This window comes from Chionomys nivalis, chromosome 7 (genome assembly GCF_950005125.1).
Source record: "Chionomys nivalis chromosome 7, mChiNiv1.1, whole genome shotgun sequence".
NCBI lineage: Eukaryota > Metazoa > Chordata > Mammalia > Rodentia > Cricetidae > Chionomys > Chionomys nivalis.
The window spans coordinates 102360472-102388324 of record NC_080092.1 but is presented as its reverse complement, the minus strand read 5'-3'; the positions used below and the strand labels follow the sequence as shown (position 1 = coordinate 102388324).

The 27853-nt window shown below is 37.6% G+C and overlaps 1 long non-coding RNA gene across 1 annotated transcript in view; it reads right to left on the bottom strand.

Annotated features, from left to right (window-relative positions):
* Positions 1 to 7271: 7271 nt before the first annotated feature.
* Positions 7272 to 27853, bottom strand: part of LOC130876853 (uncharacterized) — a 39750-nt gene continuing 19168 nt past the window's right edge. The window contains exon 3 of the long non-coding RNA XR_009057361.1: positions 7272 to 7400. This is a non-coding gene — a long non-coding RNA (uncharacterized LOC130876853). The remainder of the gene's footprint in view (positions 7401 to 27853) is intronic.

The following is a 27853-nucleotide window of genomic DNA, read 5'->3' as shown; positions in this document are numbered from 1 at the left end:
TTAATCAGACCTAAGATAATATTAATGAAAACTATGAATTAGAATGACCTCTATGTCCAGATTTAAGATATTTTCTTAAAATTTCCGACATATGGAAAAACCTTTTTGAGCCAGTTTGGCAAAATAATTCAAAATAAATTGATAAATGGGTTACATATGGACACTGAGACAACACCGACTTTTCATCACGACTTGGCAACAGCGCCACCTGCTGGACAATAGGTAATATGGCAGTTTTCATTTCCAACAAGAATGTTACGTTTTTGCTTACCAAAACAATGGGTTATGCCATGCAAGGTTTAGATAACTATGGGGATAACTTAATTTACTGGTTACTAGCTTTCAGTATCCTTTTTAATATTCTATCATTTAAGAAAAATATGGCACTCCTAAGAACCATACAATCTCTACTAGAAACTCATTCAGGTCAGGAAATTCAGGATTAAAAAGCTTGGGAATCAAAGGTGCATAATGGGGACCAAAAAATTGATACCTCAGTGAAATCACTAGAAACTCATGTAAGTCAGGAGATTCAGAATTTAAGAGAGACAATGAAAAAGACTTGAAATGATTGAAGAAATTATTGGAGCTGGTGAACAGAGTAAGAAGGCACAAGGACAGGATACAATGCCACCACCAGCTATTAGAACTGGCTTACCCAGGGTTTTAGCGACATACCCTGTAATTCATTCTAACGAAGCATCAACTTCTAAAGGCTCAAGGGAGTCACAGAAGCTAGATCTACGCCAATATCAATAAATGATCTAAAAGAAATTAAGCAAGCTATTGTTACCTTTGGCTTGCACTATGCATATGTTAAGGAAATGATAAGGACTTGGGCTTCTTATGCTAGAGCCACGATTTCCATCAGTTAGTGTCTGCAGTTTTAGATAATGGACCTTGCTTGGTGTTTGGAATTGTTTTCAGCGAAGAATCCAAACATATGGAACAGCAAGGAAGAGCAAAAGGTGTGGAGGTTTCTCAAGATCAAATTCTTGGGGTAGGAGAACATGATGATCCACTGGTCCAAGCTCTTTATGATGATGAAGTACTGTGTTTATGTCACCAAGCAGCTTTAAATGCTTTGAATAGGCTACAAGATCCAGCAAAAAGGGTTGAATCATATACCAGAATTAGGCAGGGACAGAGAGAACCCATTACTGACTTTTTGCAAAGATTAATTAAGGCTCTGTACATTGGTGTGAACAGACCCAGAAGCTAGACGACTACTTCTTGAATCTCTAGCTTTTGAGAATGCAAACATAGAATGCAAAAAGATAATTGGGCCCTAAAAGTTTAGATCAGCACCTATGGATGAACGGATTCAGCATACAATGAACGTTGAGACGTTTAGCTATAATGATGAATCCTGGGTAGGAGAAGCGATTTCCAAAGCAATGAGGAGACATCAAACTGCAAGGTGTTTAAATTGTGATAAATCAGGACATCTGAAAAGGGATTGCAGGCAAAGGATTTCTAGGTATATCCCTTCTGAGAATGAAAAAAATAGGAGACCTCTGCCTTCAGGTATATGTAGGAGATGCGTTAAAGGCCGACATTGGTCCAACGAACGCAGGTCAACAACAGAAAGACAAGGCAACCCGATACTGTCGGGAAACTCCTTAAGGAGCCTCTCGCATGCCCCCAAGCCAACAGTGGCCAAGTCATTCACAATAACAATAGAGAACATGCCTCACCAAGAAAATTAAAAGCTCTATTTTAAGCAAAAAAAAAATAGTACTGGTATAAATGATGAATTACGCACAGAGGATGAGTCAAAAAACCCACTGGGACAAAGTAAACATATTTTGGCAGACTTCTATTAATGATCAAAGACCAAAGCTAAGAGTCTGTATAAATAGCACTTTTATCGAAGGCTTCTCAGACACATGTGCGGTTGTAAGTATCATAAATGCCAGAATTTTGGCATCCGAATTGGCCTCTTCAAGAGGTAGATGTTCAGTTCCTGGGAATTGGAACCCTATCTCGTGAAAAACAAAGTACAAGTAGGGTTGAATGCACAGGGCTTGAAGGGCAAATAAAACCATATATTGCCAACATTCCACTAAATTTATGGGGCCGTGACCTGCTACATCAATGGAATACCCAGATCAACATTACTGTAGTTCCAGGAACGCATAAATCTGGAAACGATATGATGAGATATTATGGGAAAAGGTCATCAGCCATTCATGCTGTATAAGAACATACAGCAAATACCAAACCTTTAGAGGTAACAACAGCCCTACATTTAAAATGGCTAACTGAGAAGCCAATAAGGATCAAACATTGGCCTCTAGATGAAGATAAATTACAGGCATTGGAACAGCTGGTGCAGGAGCAACTAGATTCTCACCATATTGAAGAGTCACCAGCCCTTGAAATTCTCCTGTGTTTGTTGTAAAAAAGAAATCCAATAAATGGAGAATGGTGGCAGATAAGAGCTGTCAACAAGGTAATTCAACCTATGGGCCCACTACAATCTGGAATTCCTTTGCCTTCTCTATAACGAATAGAATGGCATCTTATAGTTATTTATTTGAAAGATTGTTATTTAACCATACCGTTACAGGAAAAGGATAGAGTAAAATTTGCCTTCACAATGCATACTTATAATAATTTTCAGCCTAATAGGAGATATTAATGGACTGTACTCCCACAGGGTATGCTCAATAGTCCAACATTGTGACAATATTTTGTAAGTAGGCGGTTGGAAATAATTCGTAAACAATTCCCAATGTCCATAATTTATCATAACATGGATGATATCTTGTTATGTGATTCAAATAAAGATACTTTAGAGTTTCTGTCTCATGTCAAGAGCCATGATAGGGGACAGAAAAAAATATGAGTTTAGAAAACATCCTTGCTTTTCTTCAAATATATCACACTTTTCATTAAATATATGTATCATGCCTTTCATTGAATATATAAACGTGTGTGTATATGTCTGTATGATTGTTTAAGTTTTTCACAGTGAACAATGAGTTTTTCCTGAAGTGACATTTAAAGTTTCCAGGAAGAAGATGGGGACCCATAACATGGACTACTCCTGGTTCACACGACGTCATGATACTGATAGCACTACGACAAGACCTGTTTTGGGGACCAGCTGCACAAGACAATCCCAACTTACGTAGCTGAAATGGTGCACATCTTATACAACACTCTAGCCAGACCTGCACCAAATACTCAGAGGCTATTTGCAATTTTAAAAGACATTGATCTTGAAATTTAATGATCATTTTACTTTCACAGGTTCACCCAGAAAGAACGTCACCAACATGACAGCTGGAAGTAACTCTAGAGGATGACGTGCCCTCTCCCAGTAAAGTTTGAACTTGGGTTTAGGGACATCATTTATGGTTTGATTATAATTGGTATATGGCTGAGGGCTGGGGAAGGGATTTTATAAGCTCAGGGATCATTAAAAAAAGGGGGATAATTATTTGGTACTTGTTTGTATATGTGAGTTATTGTTTTGAGACAAATGTTTTGGTATCGATTGTTATATATTGACACAAAGTGAAATTATATTGACTATTGTATGCATGCATGTTTCTACCTCAGTTTAAAAACATTTTTATGCATTGACATATATTATATTTATACATATATATTGTATATACTTAACATATTGCATTGTACATTTCTACCTCTGATTAAGATACTTACATATTGCTTGTATATTGATTTATATTTACCACACTGCAATGTATATTTGTACATTGCTTATATTTGGAGGTCATTGTCCTCGTTTGTTTCACAGTTGTGTATTGTCTTACTCCTTAAGTTAGATAGGTATTGAGAATTATATAGATCAATAGTATTCTAAGCTTGTCATTTATAATTTGACTAATCAGGTTCTTGAGATACATAGAGATTATACTCAGTATCGATAGATAATGTTCAACATCTTCAAAGAGATATTGAAAATGTCCTTTAATCTACCTCAGAGTTTTGTGGCAGTGAAAAACAATTGCTCCTGGCAACACAGCGAGAATGTTGAGCACCAAAGACACTCTACCTAGAGCCTTTCTTCTTTGATGAAGTTGCCTTTGGGTAAAGAAATGCCCATACCTCAACCACTGACAGAAATACAGAGTCTCTGTGAATGGAAAAAACAGGACTGTCATATCCTGCAAAGACAGGGTAAGATAGTTTTGAGAAGTTTCTTGACTTTGAAAATGGTATGTCAGTTAATTTAGGCCTTAGCCAAAGTTGGTTGCTTATACGCTGCAAACGTGACCTTGGGTGACTGGACAGATAGCTAGTTGTCTCTGTAATTTGTTGCATGTTTTCGAAGTTGTTTGATTGCACTTAATAATTACTCAGGTAGCATTATTTCCCTTCTCAAATCTTCGATGGGGTTGAAGACTATATAAATGTAGTTAATTTTGACTCATGACTTAGCCAAGCTAATAATTATATAAGACCTAAGCTAGTTAAAATAGGATATTTGAACTTATTGTATATAACTTCATAGTATGTGTAAAACTCTCTTACTTAAACAAAAGGGGGAGGTGTTGTGGGGGGTACTTCTGCTCCTCCAGTCAATAGCCACTGAGATACCAGCCCATGGGGGCTTGATCTATTTCCCTTTTAAAAAGCGGCTACTTCCCACCTCGCTCTCTTTACTTCCTGCTCTGGTTCCGGAAACCAGACTTCTTCCTAATTTGGCAAAGGGCTGTTGTCAGGGACAGTGATCTGTAAGTTTATTCCCCTTTAAATAAATACCACTGGTGTTGGATTGTTTATGACTTGCGCCCTCATCTGTATGTCCAGATTTTACGTATTATAGCTTAAAAAGCAGTCATTTATAGGGAAAACTCGTTTGGGGAAATATGTAAAATATTAAAGAATAACTGGTCAATCTATTAACACTTGTTCTTAATGGTATATTAACTCTGTGATCTGGTTTATATTACCAGGATGAATCTAACAGAGAATGAAAAGATAAATGGAAGCAGTTTTCTGGCATGGGGATATGGAAGAATCAGTGATGATCGCAATGCCTTCTTCACAGTCCCTACTGCATTACAGATGCATAATTGAAAAATCATAGCTGCCTTATTAAAACCTGGTCATGTTTTTAATGGGTCATTACTTAAAACAGGAACAGAAGTATCTGCTTCTAATGATTGTGTGTCACTAACATATGTATTTTTATTTGGAAGAATCAATTTCACTAATGAAATTAGTTGATGTAGTTAATTGTAATCATGTATTAATTCATCTGTTATGTTTAATACTGAAAATCACTTATGATTAAACAGAAACGCACATATATTTGGCTGCCTATAAACCTAAGTCGTAATTTGCCTCCAGACTCTATAGCTGATATTGTTGTATCACTCTTCAATAAGACATTTGAAAAAATAAAGTTCATGTTAGGTTCAGCAATAGCTGTAATTCTTAACCTTATTGCTGTTGCTGCTACTGCCTATATGGCTGTTACTGCTTTACATACATCCTTGCAGACGAACATTTTCTAGAGCAATGTCATAAAGATTCTCATGAAATGGATTCAGCAAGCTTAAACATATGCTCGACCTCATACACAGATTGATGTACTTTAGCAAACTGCGAGTAGGTTTGTAAAGAAATTTGCATTATTGCAAGAAATAATTACTTCGCATTATGATTATAATTTAAACACTTTCGGAAGTAATGATATCTCTTAAAATGATTCTTTGCAGGAATCGAAGGTTATTCTAGGTTATCTTTTGGGCAATGCCTCTTTCAATGATCACTTACATGAAGATACAAAACTTTTGCTAAATCATTTCCTGAGTCAGATGGCTCTAACATTGAACATATTTTTGCCGACAAATTGACAGGATTAGAGTTTCTCACAAAGTAATAGTCATACCCCGGTGATATGCTTATTATAATCATGCTTTTAATTTTCTTATGGTGATGTATGTCTTATATTCAAACAAGACAAAATGTTAACATACTTTATGGTTAAAACTAATTATTATAAAAGTATGAAATTGTGGAGACACGGAAATGGGCCAGAATTAAGGCAACTCCTGGGACAGATGAAATGAAGTTAGGAAACAATTGCTTGGGAAACCAAGAATAGACGAAAGCTAACTATGCACATTACTAAAATGTTCTGTGAGAATCTATACAATGGATAAAGAATTGGCTTGTGAGCTCAGTTCTTCACACTCTACCAGTTATAAAGGAGCACTTTGCTTCTGCATTCTTTTAGCCTGGTTTCTATGTACTTCATTTCGTTTTTATTGAGGTATTGTCTCTTGCAAAGAGAGTCAAAAGTTTCTCATGAACATGTATGTGAGTCAAGGGGGGTTTCAAAGTTGAAGCAATGCTTTTTAGTGTGTATAAAAGGTCATACGAAATTAATCTTATGCAGTTATTCATACACTTCATCCAGTGTCCTAATTTAAATGAAACCAATACCCAGGGACCATAAAGCAATAAATGATAACTGATAACACTAACTATAGTTAAAAACATCTATGAAATTAACTTTAAGCTTTTGTAGAAAAACACTGATGAATACAGCAGGAAATGGAAAGATCTCCCAATGTTCTTGAACAGAGGATTAACATGATATGAATGTTAATCATACCAAAAGCAATCTATATAATTGTAACCCACATCAAAATATCAATAAATTATTAATGTCAGTTTAGATAAAAAACAATCACCTTCATCAATAATAAAAAAACCGAAGGTAGCAGACACAATCCTGTAAAGGAAAGGAACTTCCAGAGGCATGACAATCCATCGACCTCCACCACAGAGAGACAGTAATGGAAACAGCTTGGTAATGGTATAAAAACAGAGACTTGACTACTAGAATAAAATCCAAAACACACATAATAATCAACACTGATAAACAGCTCATCTTTTACAAAGAAGGTAAAATTAGCCAACAAAACAAAGAAAGCATCTTCAACAAATGGTGCCGGCATAACTGGATGTCAACATGTAGAAAAATGAAAAAAGATGCATATCTATAGATATACCAAAAATATAAACAACTCAAGAAATTAGACATAAAAAGGGCAAATTATAAAGTCAAATAACCAAAGTTAAAATTAAACACAAAAATAAACAGATCAATCAATGTAGGAATCACAAATGGCTGAAAGCCACAATCTTAATGAAGGAAACTAGGCCATCAGAATGTGGTTGACAATGGTATGTCTGAGGCAAAATAAGGGGCCACTGGCAGTGTCACCGGAATTTATCTCTACTGCTTTTACTTGCTGTTACGGAAGCTACTAGCTTTGAATGGACACCTTGTTCAATGGAGATATAGTAGAGCGGTCCTTGGACTGTCCCAAAAGAAAGATGCCTTACCTTTTCTGAAGACTGGATGGATGTGTTAGGGAAGCTGCTTGTTTGGTCACGGATGCTGATACCTAGGTAACAACACAGAAACAATATTATTTGTAACATTGATTGTCAATTTGCTTAAGCATATGTCTGACTAAGTCATCATAAATGAACACATCAAAAATAATGTATACTATAACAAGGCTGTGGACTACATTGCGAATTTCCTGCATCTCTCTCCAGCATAACTACATTGTTTTTCTCTTAATACGCCTTCTCTCTGTCGTGATTAACTTATATTTCCCGAATGACTATCACACAGCAAAGTTAATATCTGAAAGAGATTTCTCATTAAACAACGGAATTAACAGCACACAGAGGGGACTCTAATATGACCTTAAGCATGAGTGAAAGCAGCAAACAGAAATCAGGCACCCAAAAATCTGCTAAGTTTTCTGACCATTCAGAGGTGGTTCTCTCTGGCTAATAAATTTATCTACCTACCCCATCACAGATAGAGTACAAGGATTCAGATGAACCTGCATGGTGCTGTGGACCATCAACTACTCCATGGTGGAGTGGATACAAGAGAATCAAGAGATAAAATAACTAAGAAAAGGAAGACCAAGAAAATAATTTCACAGGTTGCCACAGCAAAGACAGTAACACCAGCCAAGACTTAGCACAGATGTACATGCGTGTAAAACTCCCTCCGACAATCTGAAAGACAGCTTAATAGCATGAGAATCCAGCAAACATACAACAGCAAGAAGGACGCAACACCAAAGCTTTTCCTGCTGCAGAAAATTCAGGACACAATGCGGTCTCTGTGTCTCTTGCTCTCTCTGGGCAAACCTCTCCCCGCACTTAAGTAGGACTTGGAAAACCAAACACAGATTGACAGGTGGGCACTACCCTTAGGTCCACGCATATTCAAGCAGGGTACAATCATTGCGCGATAATAGCATAAGTCAGGACTAGCTGATATTAGGAGTTGATTATCACAGAGAGCACTCGCTTTCGTGATCGCTGAAGGAGGGAGCCAGCACCATCTGGTGCAACTCCACATAGGACTCTACACATAGATATCAGGTGTGACTCCACGCGGCTCTCTACAGAGAATCTGAAAACGCTAATCCAAAGGATAAAAAAGAAATGTACATTAAAGGTAATTTTATAAAAGAGATAGGGGCCATCAAACAATGTGTAAAAAATTTTTTTAAAAATGGATGAGAAGAATCTCAAAAACTTAAGAAATGAAAAATCACTCAAAGATACCTTAGAAAAAGAAAACAAGAAAAAGGAATCAAACCGGAAATGGAAAGAGTACAAGACTTGAAAACTGAAATGGAGGAAATCTTTAAAAATAAAAGAGGAATTGCTGGACATAGACAATATCGGCAAAAAAACAATAGATCCAGAGACAAGTATAAACAGTAGAATAGAAGACATAGAAGAATCTCAGAAATCGAAGATAATAGAGGAAATAAACGCAATGATGAAAGAAAACAGCAAACAACAAATTCTTAAAGATAGAAATCCAAGAAATCTGGGACACCACGAAAAGAACGAAAATAACAATAAAGGTAAAAGGAGAAGAAATACAGCTCAAAGACCAAGAAAATAGATCGATAAAAATAAAAGTCTTTCCAAACATGAGGAAGGATATTCCTGTTAAGGTACAAGCACATACGGAACACCTAATAGATCAAATTTTAAAAACCAAACTAATCACTAATATCTAACAAGAATTACCTTAAAATTAAAGCAGGCATAAAAGAATAAGATGGACAGTTCATACTCATAGCAGGAATCTTTCATCAGAATGAAATATCAATACCAAATATAAATTTCAGTAAAATAAAAACAAAAATATTACAAGATATCACAGTATGCCTCAGAACACACTAATAGTAGGACACCACAGCACTCCTCTCTCAACAATGGAAAGAACAACCAGACAGAAACCTAACAGCGAATTCGAAGAATATACCTCCTGAGCATCTCACGGTACCTTCTTAAATATTGACCCCATACCAGACAACAAAGTAAACTTAAGAGACCAAAAAAAGTTTTTGGCCGAGCCAGGTGGATCTCTGTAAATTCGAGACTGGCCTGGTATACAAGAGCTAGTCACTGAACAGGATCCAAGAGCAACAGAGAAACCCTGTATAGAAAATGACAGAGGGGAGGGGGGGAATACAGAGATGGCTCAGGTTAAGAGCCATTGGCTGCTCTTCCAAAGGTCCTGACTTCAATTCCCAGCAACCACAAGGTGGCGCACGACCAACAGTAATTATCTCTGGCGCCCTCTTCTGGCCCACAGTCATAAACACAGACAGACTTTTGCAAAGAAGCTCTAAGAGGTAAGTTCATCATACTAAGTTCACACATAACAAAAATAGAAGAAGCTCACATTAAACACTGAACAGCACTGCTAAAAGATCTTTTAAAAAAAGGAATCTCACACAGGAGTCGAAGGCAGAAAATCATCAACTGAAGGAGTGAAACTAACAAAATTTAAACACAGAAAATACAAAGAAATCAATGAACCAGAGAGCTGGTTATTCGAGGAAAAACAAGATTGACAAGCGACTATCCAATTTAATAAACAGGCACAGAAAGAGAACATGGAAACTAACTAGATAAGAAATGAAATGGGGGAAATAACAGACTCTAAGGAGACCCAGAAATAATTTAATCTTGCTAGGAAGGCCTATATGACACAAAGTTGGGCAATGTAAAAGAAATGGACCTGTTTGTGGATAAATATCATTAACCAATAATCAAAAAGACAAAGGGAACAATGAAATAGACTGAGAAGCAGTGACGAAATATAAGGAGCCGTAAAAAAATTACAAACCAAGAAAAGGACAGGACTAATTAGTTTTAAAGAATAATTTTACCAGAAATTTCAAGAGCTGATACTTATACTCCTTATACTCCTTAAGGTGTTTCACATAATAGAAACAGAAGAGTCATTGCAAAGCTTTCTATGAAGCTACAGCATTGACCTGATATCCAAACCTAAATAAAAAAGGGACATAGAGAAAACTACAAAACCTTCTTGCTTATAAACATAGATGCAAAAACAGTGAAAAACCTAGTCAAAGAAAATACAAAGTGAAAATATATCACGATATAAGAGGCTTGATAACAGAGATGCAGGGCTGACAGGAAACATGAAAACATATAAATCAAAGCTATTATACATATATACACACAATACAATACATATAAATACACTGAAAGAAAAAGAAACCATACAATAATTTCATTAGTTTCTGGAAAAGCATTTGACACAGTGAAACAATACGTAATGATAAATTGCTGGGAGAGGTTATGTATACAATGATGACATCTAAATATAAAAAAGCTATATAAAGCAAACCAACAGCTGATATAAATTAAATGGAGAGCAACTCAAATCCATTACACTAAAATTAGTAAAAAGACAAATCTGTCGACTCATACTATGTCTTAAACATAATGTGTAAAGTTATAACAACAAGTAGACGAAATACAGAGATCAAGGGTATTAGAATAGGTAAGGAAAAAGTAAAAATTACTAACTAAAAAAATTGTATGATCTCATACATCAGTATTTGCAGTGATGTGGCTGGACACAAGATTAAATCAATAGAAATAAGAACAGGGAAATAAGAGAAAATTCTTATTTCACAGCAGCCACAGACAGCATAAAGTATCCTGCAGTTACAGTATTCAAAAATTAAAGGTCTATTTGATAAGACTTTAAGGCTTTGAAGAAAGAAACTGAGGAGGATCCAGAGCTCATGAATGAATAGGATCAACATAGTAAAAATAGGAGTTAAAGCAAAGGCAATAAACAAATTTAATGCATTACCAATTAAAATCTCAACAAAAATCTTTAAGAACCTTGAGAAAACTTTCTTCAACTCAATATAAAAAACCAAAAAGCAAGGATAGCAAAGAAATCATGTAATGTTGTGGGCTGGCTATTCGTTGTCACTGTGTCACCCGGTAACCAAAAACAAAAATGCCACAGAGAAAATCAGAGATGTCACTAGGTCGTGAGACTAACTCGACAACTACCTCATTCTTATTATCTCCTGTAGCTTAAACTCATTACTCTCAGAACCTTAAACTGTGGGACAGATCAAATATTGCTTCTTCAGAGTCTGTGCTGGAGTGGAGTGTGCTTTCTCCTTTCCAACATGATCCAGTTATTATCACCATGCATCTACTTCCTGTGTGGTTTTAATGCATTTTCCTCCTGCCTAGACAATCAGCGTTTTACTGAAACACATGATTGACAGAATACAGATAATCACATAGCACAAATCTACCTATTTTGGTTATACAGAGGAAAATACAGAGTGCATTTTTGGGAAATGTTTGCATAGCAATACTGGCTAATTCATTATCGTTTACGGGCACCGATAATCCTTTAAGTAAATAAAAACTGTACAGTCATTTCTTTAACATCAGGATGAATCCATAATCTCTCATTTCATGTGAAAAAAGAAGAAAATTCTATTCTCCAAACTAACATTCTTTCTGCATTACAAGGTATTTGAAAATATCTATCTTAGGATTTACTTAGCAGCATTTGTCAACAAATATCTTTTCACAGAGATTGCTACCCCTCATGAACAAAAAAATTCAAAGATCGAAAAATAACAAAGAGGATAAAGATTCTCTGTGTATTTTCCCTCTTTGAGCAGCTTGATTTTAAATTCTAATTCCTTTATTTTCAATTGTAATTTTTGAGAGAGGCTCTCTGTATATCTTTGTGAAGGAATAACACTGTGGACCATGCTGTCCTTGAACTCACAAAGATCCTGGAACCCCCAAGGTTTGGGATAAAAGGCGTATACCACCAAACCAGAAGTAGGCAAGTAACTGCCTGCCAGACATTGGGATTAAAGGCCTGTGGTACCACACATACCTTGAAGTCACTGGTGTTAATCTACCTGTGACCCTCGATGTCACAAGGACAATCTACTTCAGACTGCAAAGGGTTGGAATTAGAGGTGTGTCCCAACGCACACAAATATTTTTAAGAACTTTAACATCTATGTATCTTTCACAATCACACATATGTTTTTATAGAACAGTAACCATTTAGGGATTTTGAGGAACACAGTAAGTCTGGTTGACATCAAAGAGATCGTAGTACTTTACTCCAAATACACAGGAGATAGACAGAAAGCAAGATTGCGAAATTACCCTGAAAATGGTACTTCAAAAAAGCTACTTTCTAGAAGGCCTGATCATGCTGCCTACTCAAGCAGGCATAGCCGAGCGATGGGCATGGTCTCAGCTAATTTATCCATTAAATGATAAGAAACGAGGCACAACCGGAATTTGACACATTGGCAGGTCCCAGAAAGCATAGCGTTATCTCTCCTTTTCTGAATAATTGATTTTCTACAGAGATAGTTCAAACTGTTGGTCTGTAAGCAGAATCAAGCACATTACTTAGCTTTACAACCTCATGTCGGAGTTACATGCTGTGGCCATTTTCATGGGCACAACTACGTGCCATTTAAAACTCAATGCCAGTAAGCAAGGTGAAACATTACAATCACAGACCACGCGCATTGGGACTGCCTGCCCATTAGCGTGCATTTGCCATCATAGAATATCACAGAAAGCAGTCTTTGTAAAACAAAACACACAACTGAAAAAAAAAAAAGAAAAATCTCAGGCACAACTTCCCTTTTGTTAAGAAAAGGAAAATAACCAAACTACAATTTTTGGGATTATGGGCGTATTCCATTATATTTCCTGCTTGGGATAGGAGCACAGATAATCTTGTAACTAACCAAAGAAAATTTAAAAGTTTTCCGCCTAATTAAAAATGGATAAACAGGCTCTCCTTTTCTATTGAAACAAAAGCAACATCTATCCCTATTTGCCCTTCAGGCCGTATGCATTCAACTCATCTTGTGCCTTGTTTTACACGCGATCGGGTCTGAATTCACAGGAAGTGAACATCTAACTATTAAAGAGGCAAATTTGGATGCCAAGATTCAAGAATGATGATACTTAGATCCACTCCTGTGTCTATTCACACAGACTCTGAGCTCTGGTCTTTGATCGGTAATAGAAGTCTGCAGAAAAATATGACTACTCTGTCTTACTGGGTTTTTTGACTCATCCACCTTGTGTAATTCGTATGACCTTTTTCAGCAGAAAATGGAGCTGTTAATTTTCTTGGTCAGCAACGCTCTCCATTGTGACTAAAAATAACTGGGCCAATGTAGGCTTGGGAGCATGCGAGAGGCCACTCAAGGAGTTTCCAGAAGGTATCGGGTTGCCTTGGCTGTCTGTTGTCGACCTGCATTGGTTGGGCCAATGTCAGCAAGAAAAGAGCAAACAAAGCTGGAAGTGACTATGTGGGCCTGTGTAGTTTCAATACACGCGGGGAGGCAAACGGTAGGGTGATTGAGGAATAGAAGTCAATATGAGGTGTCAAAAGGGAAAATACGAAGAACTGAAGGAAGAAAAGCCACAGCGTGATAATTAATATTAAACTGCAAGCTCGATGCACAAGGCACAGGATACAAAGCACAGGCCAAGGTTAAGGTAGGGAGGGAGGGGTCTCGCAGACAGCCACCAGGGGAAAGGAGGGATCATAAAACCAAACGTTTTATGAGGGAGGAAATACTGAGATGGTGCAGGTTAAGAGCCATTGACTGCTCTTCCAAAGGTCCTGACTTCAATTACTGGCAACCACAAGGTGGCGCACAACTTATGGTAGTTATCTCTGGCGCCCTCTTCTGGCCTTCATAGTAATAAATGACCACATAACAAAAATTGAGGAAGTGTGCTTTCTCCCTTGCAACATGCTCCAGTTATCCTCACCATGCATCTACTTCCTGTGTGGTTTAAACGCATTTTCCTCCTGCCTAGACAATCAGAGTTGTACTGAAAGACATGATTGACAGAATACAGATAATTCCATAGCACAAACATCCTTATTTTGGTCAAACAGAGGAAAATACAGACTGCATTTTTGGGAAAAGAGTGCATAGCACTACTGGCTAATTCCTTATTTTGTACAGGCACTGATAATCCTTTAAGGAAAAAAATTGTAGAGTCATTTTTTTAGCCTAAGAATGATTCAACAATCTCTCATTTCAGGTGAAAACGGAAGAAAATTCTATTCTCCAAACTAACATGCTTTCTGCATTCCAAGTTAGTTGAAAATATCTATCTTAGGATCAACTTAGCAGCACTTGCAAACAAATATCTTTTTGCAGAGGTTGCTACGTCTCAGGAATAAAACAAATCAAACATCAAAAAATAGAAAAGAGGATGAAGATTCTCTGTGTATTTTCCCTCTTTGAGCTGCTTGATTTTAATTTCTAATTCCTTTATTTTCAATTGTAAATTTTTAGAGAGGCTCTCTGTATATCTTTGTAAAGGAATAACACTGTGGACCATGCTGTCCTTGAACTCACAGAGATCCTGGAATGCCCCTAGGTCTGGGATAAAAGGCGTGTGCTATCACACCTAGAACTCAGAAATAGGCAAGTCCCTACCTGCTAGACATTTGGATTAAAGGCGTGTGCTACCACACATACCTTGAAGTCACAGGTGTCAATCTACCTCTGACACTCGATGTCACAAGGTCAATATACTTCTGCCTGCCAAGTGTTGTAATTAAATGTGTGTACCACCACACACAAATATTTTTGAGAGCTTTAAGATCTGCTTATCTCTCCCAATCAAACATATGCCTTCAAAAAACAGTAACCATTTTTGGATTTTGAGGAACACAGTGAGTCTGGTTGCCAAAGATACCATAGTACTTTACCCAAAAATACAATAAGGTTAAAAGGAGAAGAAATACAGCTCAAAGAACAAAAAAATAGACCCATAAAAATAAAAGTCTTTCCAAACATGGGGAAGGATATTCCTATTAAGTTTAAAAACCACCCTCAACATATAATTACCAAAACATAAAGCATGCAGAATTAAGAAAGAATATTAAGAGCTGCAAAGGAAAAAGGTCTATTACGAACCACAGACATGTAGCAAAAATTACCTCAAACCTGAAGCAGGCATAAGAGAATAAGATTGACACATTATACTCATAGCAGGAATATTTCATCAGAATGAAATATCAATACAAAACACAAATCTCAGAAAAATAAAAACAACAATCTCACTAGATATCAGAGTATGCTTCAAACCACACTAATAGTAGTACACTGCAGCACTCCTCTCTCAACAATGGACAGGACTACCATAAAGCAACCTAACTGAGAATTTAGAGAAATAATGGAGATAAAGAAACAAATGGACTTAACAGAAATCTAAATAACATTCAAAGAATATACATCCTCAGCATCTCATGGTACCTTCATAAACATTGAAAAAATACCTGGTAACAAAGTAAACCTAACAGGCCAAAAAAGGTTTGGGCAGAGCCAGGTTGATCTCTGTGAAATTGAGACTGGCCTGGTATGCAAGAGCTAGTCACAGAACAGGATCCAAGAGAGAAACCCTGTCTGGAAAATGAAAGGGGAGGGGGGGAAATACTGAGATGGATGAAGATAAGATGATTGACTGCTCTTCCAAAGGTACTGACTTCAATTCCTGGCAACCACAAGGTGGCGCACAACCTACGGTAATTATTTCTTACACACTGATAGACTTTTGAAAACATAGTAAGTAAATGAATAAATAAGTTAAAAAATAAATCTTAAACTCATTTCTGCAACAAAATGAGCCTTATCAGATCACCATGGATCAAAATCAGAATATAACAGTTCAATGCACAAAAAAATGACAAACTTACGGAAACTGAACAGTCAACAAGTAAACTAACCATGGGTCAGCGTGAAACAAAGGAAAAAGGAAACAAAGAAAAAATTCTTCATGGAATTCTTTAAAAATGAAAAAGCAACATAAACAAACTGACCAGACTTTAAGTCTTTAAAGAAAAAAACTGAAGAGAACACAGAGAAAATTTAATTGAAATACAGCCAGGCTCTTGAATGAATGGGATCAACACAGCAAAAATGATAGTTAAAACAAAAGCAATATATGATTTTAATGCATTCCCAATTAAACTCTCAAAAAGAATCTTTAAAACCCCCAAAAAAACTATCTTCAGCTCTATTAAAAAAAATACAAAAAGGATAGCAAAGAAAACATATACAGTAATATCACGGGATGGCTAGTTAATGTCGCTGTGCCACCTAGCAACCAAAAAACAAAAAGCCACAGAGAAAATCTGAGATATCACTAGGTCGTAAGACGGACTCGCAAACTAGCTCAGTCGTATTATCTCCTGTATCTTAAACCCATGACTGTCATCACCGTAAACTGTGGAACAAGTCTAATATTGCCTCCCCAAAGTATGTGCTGGAGTGGGAGGATGTGCTTTCTCCTTTGCACCATGCTCCAGTTATCCTCACCATGCATCTAGGCAGGAGGAAAATGCCCTAGACAATCAGCTTTTTACTGAAATACATAATTGACAGAATACAGATAATTCTCTAGCCTTATTTTGGTTAAACAGAGGGAAATAATCAGAGTGGATTTTTGGGGAATGTGTGCATAGCACTACTGGCAAATTACTAATGGTTATGGGCACTGATAATCTTATAAGCTAAAAAAAGGTAGTAATTTCTTTAACCTCAGAAAGAATCCACAGCCTCTCATCTCATATGAAAACAAAAAAAAATTCTCTTATCCAATGTAACATGCCTTTTGCATTCCAAGGTATTTTTAAAAAATTCATCATGGATTAATTAAGTAGCTTTTACAAACAAATATTTTTTCACAGAGGTTGATACTTATCAAGATTCAAACAATTCAATGATAAAATAACAGCAAAGAGGATAAAGATTCTCTATGTATTTTCCCTCTTTGAGCTGCTTGCTTTTAATTTCTAATTACTTTATTTTCAATTGTAAATTTTTAGAGAAGCTCTCTGTATATCTTTGTAAAGGAATAACACTGTGGACCATGCTGTCCTTGAACTCAGAGATCCTAGAATGCACCAAGGTTGGGAATAAAAGGCGTGTGCTACCACACCTAGAACTCAGAAATATGACTGCGAGACATTGGGATTAAAGGCGTGTGGTACTACAAATACCTCTGACCCTGAATGTCACAAGGTCAATCTACTTGTGCCTGCCAAGAGTTGGAATTAAAGGTGTGTACCACCACACACAAATATTTTAAAAACTTTAAGATATACTTATCTCTTGCATTCAAACATATATTTTTGAAAGAGAGTAGCCATTTAGGGATTTTGAGGAACAGAGTGAGTCTGGTTACCATCAAACACATGATAGTGCTTTAATCCAAGTAATACACAGATAATAGACAGAAAGCACGGTTGTGAAATTACCCTGAAAATGGTATTTCAAAAAAGCGACTGTGTAGGAGACCTGATCATGCTGTCTACTCAGGCAGGCATAGCCGAGCCATGGGCATGCTCAAAGCTAATTTATCCATTAAATGATAAGAAACGAAGTGCAACCGGAATGTGAACCAGTGGCAGGTCACAGAAAGCATAGCTTTATCTCTCTTTTTATGCCTAATTGAGTTTTCACAGAGATAGTTAAAGCTGTCGCTTTGTAGGACAGATCAAGCACATTGCTTAGCTTCACAACCTCATGGCGGAGGTACATGCTGTGGACATTATCATGGACACAACTAGGTGCCACTTAAAACTCAATGCCAGTAACCAACCTAAAAATTACAGACAACACTCATTGGGCCAGATTAGCGTGAGTTTGCCCCCAGAGATTGTCACAGAAAGCAGTCATTATAAAACAAAACACAAAATTGAAAAAATGCAGAAAAATCTCAGGCACAAATTCCCTTATGTTAAGCTAAGGAAAATACACATACTACAATTTTTGGGAATATGGGCGTATTCCATTATATTTCCTGCTTGATAGGAGCACAGATAATCTTGTAAATAACTAAAGAAAATTTAAAGTTTTTCTGCTTAACTGAAAATGAATCAACAGCCTCTCCATTTCGATTGAAACCAAAGCAACATCTCTCCCTATTTGCCCTTCGTGCCGTATGCATTCTACCTATCTTTTGACTTGTTTTACATGCAAACGGGTTAGAATTCACAGGAAGTTAACCTCTAACTCTTGAAGAGGCAAATTTGGATGCCAAGATTCAAAAGTGATGATACTTAGATCCACACCTGTCTCTAATAAGCATTCAATAAAAGTGCCATTTAAACAGAATCTGAGATTTGGTCTTTGATCGGCAATAGTAGTCTGCAATAACATACGTTTGCTCTTTCTTACTGGGTTTTTGCACTCATACACCTTGCGTAATTCATCATTAGACCAGCATGACATTTTTCAGCCGAAAATGGAGCTGTTAATTTTTTGTCACGATCTACATTGTGACTGGGAATGACGGGGACTCGGTTGGCTTGGGAGCCTGTGAGAGGCCACTCATGGAGTTTCCAAAAGGTATCGGGTAGCCTTGTCTGTTGTCAACCTGCATTCAATGTACCAATGTCAGCAAGAAAAGAGCAAACCACGCTGGAAGAGACTACGTGGGCCTGTTTAGCTTAAATCCACGTGGGGAGGCAAATGGTAGGGTGATTGACAACTTGAAGTCAAAATGAGGTGTATAAAGGGAAAGCATAAAAAACTGAAGGAGGAGAGGTCACTGTGCGTTAAATTATATTTAACTGCCAGCTTGATGCACAAGGCAAAGGACACAAAGCACAGGCCAAGTCTAAGGGAGGAAGGGAGAGCTATGGCAGACAGCCACCAGGGGGAAGGAGGGATCATAAAAACAAACGTTCTCGCGCCAGATCATGGAGGGAATAATGAAAAATTCACACACTAGTATGGAATTATGATTAATAGAATGGTTATCTATTAAAAGGGGAAAAAACTTACAGATCACCGTCCCAAACAGCAGCCCTCTGCGCAAACAGGAAGGATTCTAGTTGCCAGAAGCGGAGCAGGAAACAGAGAGAGCAAGGAGGGAAGTGGCCCCCTTTTTTGTGAGAGAACACGCCCGAATGGGCTGGTATCTCAGCGGCTATTGGCTGGAGGAGCGGAAGGATCACATGCAACAAGATTGGTTACGAAGGCACGTCTGGGAGTGGAGTTATGATAAGGGGAGAAGGAGAAAGAGAAGGGAGAAAGGAAACACAGGAGAGAGCTTGGGTGAGTGGAAGGGTGGAGATGGAGGAAGGAAGGATATAGAAGCAGGAAACTAGATATCTATGGTAGGGTAGCCGTTATAGGGCTTGCAAGAGAATTGGCTCTAGAGGGGATGCCATTTGTCCAATGGGATGTCCCAAGGTAAGTCATTGAGATGCAGAGCAAACTGCTGTGGGAGGAACTTCCACTCTGTCAACCAATAGTTGATGAAGTTCTGCAGGAGCAGGAGTGCCTTAGGATCACTCAGCCAATAGCTGTTGAAATACCAGACCACAGGGGTGTGGTTTATTTATCTCTCAAAAAGACCAGCAAGCCTTACCCAGCTCTCTTTGCTCCTGAAATTGGTTCCTGCTACTGGTCTGGACCTACACCTGGGACCAGAGTTGCAGCTTTAGGCATTGTCTGGGATTCTGAGCTACCAACGACCCATGTTTTCCATCTGCGCGGGTGCAGCTCCTACAGACAGCACAGGCTTCTAACCGTGAGTGTACCCTTGAGGGCAACTAACTGCCCCTTTTAATGTGGGAAATCGACTGTTGAGCTGCCAGAAACCCACTGGTGTTTCTATGGCTGGGGAAACTTTGCACAATTGAGGCTTTCAGGGCCTAGGTTATTCCCATTGCTGGCATTCACTAATGGCTTTCATCCTTGGTTAGGCGAGTGCCTGGGATGGAGTGGCCTTAGCAAGCCCCTGATCTCACCCATGCATGGAGGACTTGGGATTATAGTTATCCTGCTTTTTCTCTTCTCCTTCCCTTTCTTACGACTTTTCATTGTAACCGCCGCTATGGTGCGGCATGCAGCTACAATGTGGAAAGACCTCTGACTTATGAATAATTGGTCAGGATTAAGCTAGGCCATTGACGCCCATACCGTAACACGCAGAGACCCGTTCGCGAGTACAGGGTGTTCTTAACATCTGTTTCAGGTGTTAACGGGGAGGCCTTGTCATTGTTGGCTTAAAATACCATGGTTTTTAGCAGGAGTTTTCACAGCCTTGACCAATGGGAGCAAAGCAAACCAGACATATCACCCCAAACTCCCTACTGGGAAGCCACTTGGACCTACCTCACAGACCTAAACACTTACCTGGCTCTGCTACAAAAATGCCTAGAGAAAAACTAAATGTCGGCTTAAGGGTACCTTTACCAAAATTTTATGGAAATTGTCAAATTACTAACACCGTACAAGCAAATACGTAGGAACCAAGGAGGCTTTTAGAATTACAGAGGGCTTTTTCAATTCCAGTCTTTCCTCCCTCTTTGCTCCCTGCCACAGCCAGTGGCTTGGTGGCTTGTGGCATGGAGGCTCAGAAACAGCAAAAAAGACCTTTAGGTCCCTCTTATTAACCTTAAAGTACTTACCAAAAAGTAACTTTTTTCACACAACAAGTGGCTGCATTTTCCTCTGGTTTTCACAAAAACTATCGACTGTATTACATGTGTTTTACACAATGGCATGTGTGCGACGTTGCATAATTACCTTTGACTCTTTCAACACAGAGAATAATTGTTCATTAAATCTCATTTCAGACTTCAAACATATGAGTATCATAATCTAAACTGGTTTGAACCATTAGCCATTCTATACCATTGTCGGTTCTAGCACTAACTCGAGGAAGGAGATAAGATCCAGAGAGAGCATATGAGTGTTGTAGCTTGTTTGCTGGCAAGGAACTTGAAACAACATAGAATTGAAGCAATAAAAATGACTACAGCCATGAGGGTAGAAAGCTAAGGGCCTGGATCTAGCACGATAAGCCACGACTTTAATCCTACCCATATTGCTCAGTAATTTAAAGGCTAATGTGTTCAGAAAAAGAAATAGAGATGCAGTAAAGAGAGATTCAAAAACAAGGAAAACCTCCACATGATTTACAGTGTATTAAAAGTATATGCATGCTAAAAGGTGAAGTTCTTTTAAAAAGGAAAGAGAGTAGTTGGGTGTGGTAGCACACACCTTTAAACCATACACTTGGGAGAAAGAGGTAGGTCGCTTGACCCCTGTGACTTCAAGGCGTGGTAGCAAACGCCTTTAATCACAATGCCTGGGAGGCAGAGAAAAAAGGATCTCTGAAAATTCAAGGACAGCATGGCCTATGAAGTTAATCCAGGACAAAGAACCTACCTCAAAAAAATAAAAATAAAAATAAATTAAAGAGGTTTAAAAAAAAAGCAGAAAGGCAGAAAATACAGAGAATCTTGACACATACTGCTATTTTGCTATCTTTGAATTGTTTGAATGCTAAGGAAGAGCAAAAGCTGCTAGAAGATATTTGTTCATAAATGCTGCTAAAATAATTCAAGATAGATATCTTTAGAATATCTTGATTTTAAAATTTGGATTTCAGGACATGTTACCTTCAAAAAGAGTTTCTTCTTTTGTTTTCACAGAGGATAAGATCCTGTGTATTGCCTCTATTCAAATAAGGTATGATGGACCACGCCTAAGAAAGCTTGCTATGGATACACAAAAAAATTATTTCGCACAACTGCTGACAGAGATAAACCAGGCACACAGGTTAGACCCTAAGCAATGGGATTATAAGTGCCCACATTGGGCAGGAAGCAGTTTGGACAGAAATAACTGAGACCATATTACCAAATATTGTTTAAAATATTGATTTGATATTGATATTGATAATTTTCATTGCTCTAACTTATGTTTTGTCAAAATAAATTTAAGGGAAAATTTGTCATATGCATATATTTACAATATTAAATAGGGTTTTGTGTGATTGTTACATGTGAAATTCATGTAGAAATGTAAAGCATATAGGTTGTAAATGGATATTCATTAATAATAATAAAGCTAGTAGTTAGGATTGGTAGATTTTCTAGATATGTATACATATTTCAGATAAGCATTTTTCATATTTTTCAAAGATGGATGTCACAATGATACACAGGAACTTTGGGTGACATACAGGCAGCAAGAGATGCCAGTCATTTCTAGACTTTGGAAGTTGCGTATTTCTTCTTTGTCAAGGTAATATTGTATCTTTCTGGAGTCTTTGATGTTTCTTTTGCAGTTCGCATCGACTGGACAGTGTTGACCACTGGAGAAAAACTGATTTGGTATAAACTCAAAACATATAGCCACGAATGGAATTGTTGGAACAGACAGCCTAGCTGATCAGGTAAAGGTGAGCCTCTCTTCCTACAACTTTTCTTAGCACACAGGTTCTTATAGAGCCTGAAAATGCCTGCAAAAAACATCAAAGGTGAAGTCAAACATCCAGCAATCATTGAGGAACCAGAACAGAGGAGCTCTGGGTGCCATAAAAGTAAGTTATATGTATTTTTTAATCAGTAACTCAGGTAAAATCTTATCCCTCTCTAAGATCAAACAAAGTTTGATTCCTGTGAGGACTTGCCTCTGCAAACAAATTTCAAATCAAATGTCTCTCTTATTCTGCCTCCATGTGTCTAAAACTTCTAGTTCTACAATGAGAAGTAGTTCTTGTGAATTCCAGAGAGCTGTATTAAGGACTCCCTCAATTCACTTATAGAAAATTTTTTTTGTGAATTTAACTTTGTTCTATTTTTCTTCCAATACCTTAAACAGGATACAAGATATCAGACATTTCCATGCACAGACAATGGTGAGCAGCAAAGAGACCAGCTATGACAAGATGTGGCCAGCACACAGCACAAGGCATTCAAAGACTCCGAACACACAGTCTTTTTATGTTTCTCCGCCACAGAAAACGACGCCCACAAACCATAATTAAAAAGTCTTCAGAATTGCCACCCACAATTCCTTCAAATGGTGTTGTATAATGCGCTTTTAATTATATAGAACACATGGAAATATTATGGTTTTTTGTGTATTAAAGAGACAAGCCATGCACACTCCTTACAAAACCATTCAGGCAGGCTCAGCCTCCATCCTGAGCTCTCTTTTCCATCTCCCTATAGAAGAGGCAGCTTCATTTCTGCTGCTCTCCCAAATTCTCAAATTCCAACCTTCTTTCTTTCTCCTTTTCTCTATCTTTGTCACCCATTAACACTTTCACCCACAGAAAACCCTGAATCAGTATTCAACCTAACACTGTAAGTCGTGTCTATCCATGTCTGCCTCCTGCCTGCATGTCAGGTGTTTATCTGCCTGGTACCAGCCAGGGATCAAGAACAAACAACCATCTCTGCCTGCAACTGGCTGCTCACACTGGCCACTGCCTGCCACATAGCCAGCAAGCATTGCTCGGGCCACCACTCTGGGACGGGCAGCCATGTCTGCCTGAGACTGACTATACCCAGGGGACACTGTATGCTGCCACAGGGCCAGACACCATCATTTGGGACCTACAACATTTCTGATGCCTACTGCCACAGGGAATCTAGCATCATTTATAAAAAATAAGGTAAAAGTAAACTCCACGCCTCCGGGGATCCACAGGTATGAACAGTCTCTGACGAGGAAAAATTGGATCTATAATGATCGGGTTTTTAAGTTTCCCATTGCAACGCGAGTAAAAGAGGTCAAGGGCAAGCGGTTGACAAAGATAGAAATCACTTAAGCCAAAAATGTCCCTTTAAATTAACAGCAAAATCGCAAAAAATGATTGCAAGCACTGTGGCACTTAATCTCACTGACTGTGGCAATTAATCCAAATACAGGATCAAAGGTCCCACAGCTCTTGTCCTTTCTCAGCAGTGCAGTGACTGTGTCACACCCTCTACATCGGGTTGGACAGAGAGCTATGCCATAGGCCAGGCTGACTTGTGTATTGGCCACAAGAAAATCACAGATTTTTGGAGATTGGTACCCGACCTATGGACTCTCTCTCTGTGTCCATCTGACCTATGAATTGGCCGGTTTTGTCTGTATTTCAACAAATAAAAGAGCGGGTTTTAAAACAGGATTTGTCTGCACAACTACTACAGTTACAGTTGCAAATCAGAAACTGCACCATCTGCTGGATGACAGTTAATCAGCAGGTTTCTTTGTCAATAGGACTCAAGCCACGGCGTTTCTTGCCACTCTGGTCGAAATGAAAAGAGGCATTTTGGACAATTTGGAGGTACCTCTATTTACTTATTATTCTTAAGTGTCATTCTTAATGATATATCACTGTTTTATTATGTGTGATTAATTGATAGCACAAACACCATGATAGGCAAAACTGACTCTTTATCTAATGGTAATAAGAATTGACCTGAAAGGTTACCAGCTGTTGTATTATACTTTCAGAAGTTATCACACAGTTTTGATAAATAAAAGGACAGGAGGATATAGCTGCAGGATGGCAACTCACATGCTATACAGGGGAAATTCAAGGAGGAGATATTATCTTTAAAAGAAGCATGAAGAACTTGGAATCACAGATGCAGAATGGGGACCAAAAAAAATCAACACCTTAGTGAAATGCCTAGGAACACATGCAGGTAAGAAGATTCATAATTTAAGAGAGACAATGACTGAAAAACTTGAAGTGACTGAAGAAACTATTTTTAATTTTAAAAACATACAATTACGATGTTGAATCTTGGTATGATTAGCAATTTATAAAGCAATGAGGGGAAATAAACCTAACAAATGTTTTAATCATGGTAAATTTGGACATCTAAAAGGAATTGCAGGAAAGGTATTTTTAGGAATAAAACTTCATCTTTGAATGGAACAAATCGGAAACCCCAGCATTCAGGTGTATGTAGGAGGCATGGTAAACTAAGACAAATGAGTGCAGATGAACAACCAATGCCAAAAGTGGCCCAGTTGCCGTGCGGTGGTGGCGCATGCCTTTAATACCAGCACTTGGGAAGAAGAGGCAGGCGGATCTCTGTGAGTTCGAGACCAGCCTGGTCTACAAGAGCTAATTCCAGGACAGGCTCCAAAACAACAGAGAAACCCTGTCTCGAAAAACCAAAAAAGAAACAATAAAATAAAATAAAAACAAAAAACCAAGTGGCCCAGTAATTCCCAGTAACCGTGGAGAAATTTTGACACCAGGACAATTAAAAACTCTAGAACCTTCTGTACAAGACCGTAAGGTTGTAAAAGAGGGTAAGTCAGAAATTCAAGTAGGAAATAAGAAGCCTATATTTTGGAAAAATTCTAAAAATCAGAGACGAAAATCGAGAGTAGGTATAAATTGAATTGTGATGTAATAACAGGAAGGATGTAATAAAGTACTATGCACAAAGGCCACCAGCCATTCAGGGCTGTCAACAAGGTAAATCAACCTATGGGAACTCTTCAGTCTGGGCTTCCTCTGCCTTTTCTGTTACACAAAGGATGGCCTCTTACAGTCATTAACTTTAAGGATTGCTTCTTGAACGTAACATTAGAAAGAAATGACAGAAAAACTTTGCATTCTCAGTGAAGACATAAAATAAGTATTACCATATTGGGAGATAGCACCAGCATGTGTCAAAACTTTGTAAGTGAACTGTTGGAAATAATACTATAAATAAAAAAAACTATAAATAAAAATAAATATACATACTATAAATACCATATACTATAAATACTATATACTATATACATATACTATAAAATAAGGATGTGCTGACCTCTGATGGAAGCCAGGAGATGTGATACATTGGGTAAGTGGTTTTGCTCTTATGTACCATTGCAGAAGGAAAACTGTGGGTACCATCAAAATTAATAAAGTTTGGATGGGAAAACGATAAATGACAGATTGGAAAGGGCAAATGATGATCATACACAATGATGGGAACCATTATAGGTGATAAGAAAAACATAGAATGGTGCAAAGTTCTGTTCTTATCTACACAAGAAAGGTAAGATGTTTGAATACTGGACGTTTGAATATTGAAAGCAGGAAAAATAAATATCAGATAAGGACTATAAAGAAAACTGAACCGATTATGAGAGTATGGTGCTAAAGGATATACTTAATCATGTTTCTAAACTTATAGACCAGGTTTTGGAGTTGGATTCAGTGCCTCTATCATTCTAAGCCTATTGTTAATAGAAAAACCCAAAGTTTATGGAGTTTCGGTCAGTCCTCTATCCAAACCCATGATGAGACAGAAAGAAATATGAGTTTAGATAAGATAATTTTTTATTCGTATCTATCATAACTGCATGTATGCACATGTCTACATAATTAAGGTTTAAGTTGTCAAAAATGAACAATGAGGTTTTTCTGCACTAGTTTTTGAGGATTCTAGGAAGCAGATGGGGCTACCACAGGCAGAACTAACTGCAATTTGTTGATATGACATAACAATACTGATAGCACTACTACAAGTCGTGTTTCAGGTATCCAGCTTAACGTATGACACCAGCTTGGTTAGCTGAAATGGTGCACATCTTGCACAAAATTCTGGCCAGAACACAGCAAAATACTCAGAGACTGCCTGCAATTAAAAGACACTGATCTTGAAATTTAACCAGTATTTTACTCTCAAAAGATCCTTCAGAAATAACATCGCCCCTGCATAGCTGGAAGTAATTATGTTTGTGCTCGGATTTAGGTGTTACTTAAAATTGAAATACAACACTTAGGGTCTGCTTATACTTTAAACACAGTTGAGGATTTGGAGAGTGATCTTTTGGGAAAAAAAAACAGGGATAACTGGATAGATAATAACAGTATTTGTGACCGATTGTTTACAGATAATTACATTGGCATAGATTCTTTGCAGATGGATACAAACTTAAATTATATTAACTATTGTATGCATGCATGCTTGTACCTATGTTTAAAACTTCTTTGTGCATTGATATATGTATACCATTTTAGAGTATACATTTCTAGCTATGACTAAGATACTTATGTATTATTTATGTTTTACATTTGGAAACAATTGTTCTCATTGATTGCACAGTTGCTTATTCTCTTAATCTTTAAGGTAGATAGACATTAAGAGCTATAGATCAAGCCATGTATGTATGTCATATTTATAGTTAGACTAATCAGGTTCTTTACATACATAGAACATGATACATAGAATATATTTTGTATAAATAATCTTCAAGCTGTTCAAATAGCTGTGGAAAATAACATAATTTATTAATAGAGTTCTGTGACAGTGACAAACAATGACTCCTGACAACAATGACCTATTCCCAAGAGATTATTGAGCACCAAAGATATTCCACTTGGAGCTTGTCTTCTTATTGACAAAACCGGCATCTGGGAAAGAAACTGCCCATACCAAAGTTAGTGACAAAATACACAGGATTCGGAAATGTATACACAGAACTGTCAAAGGCAGGGTAGGACAGTTTTGAAAAATGTCTTCCATGTTAAATCCGGAAATGGATAAACAGAACTGTCGAATATCGCTAAGACAGGGTAGGGTGGTATGGTAAAATCTCTTGACTGTCAAAAGTAAGCTGTCAGTTATTCTAGGCCATAGTGAAAGTTGGTTGATCAAATGCTGAAAACATAAGTTCTGGTGATT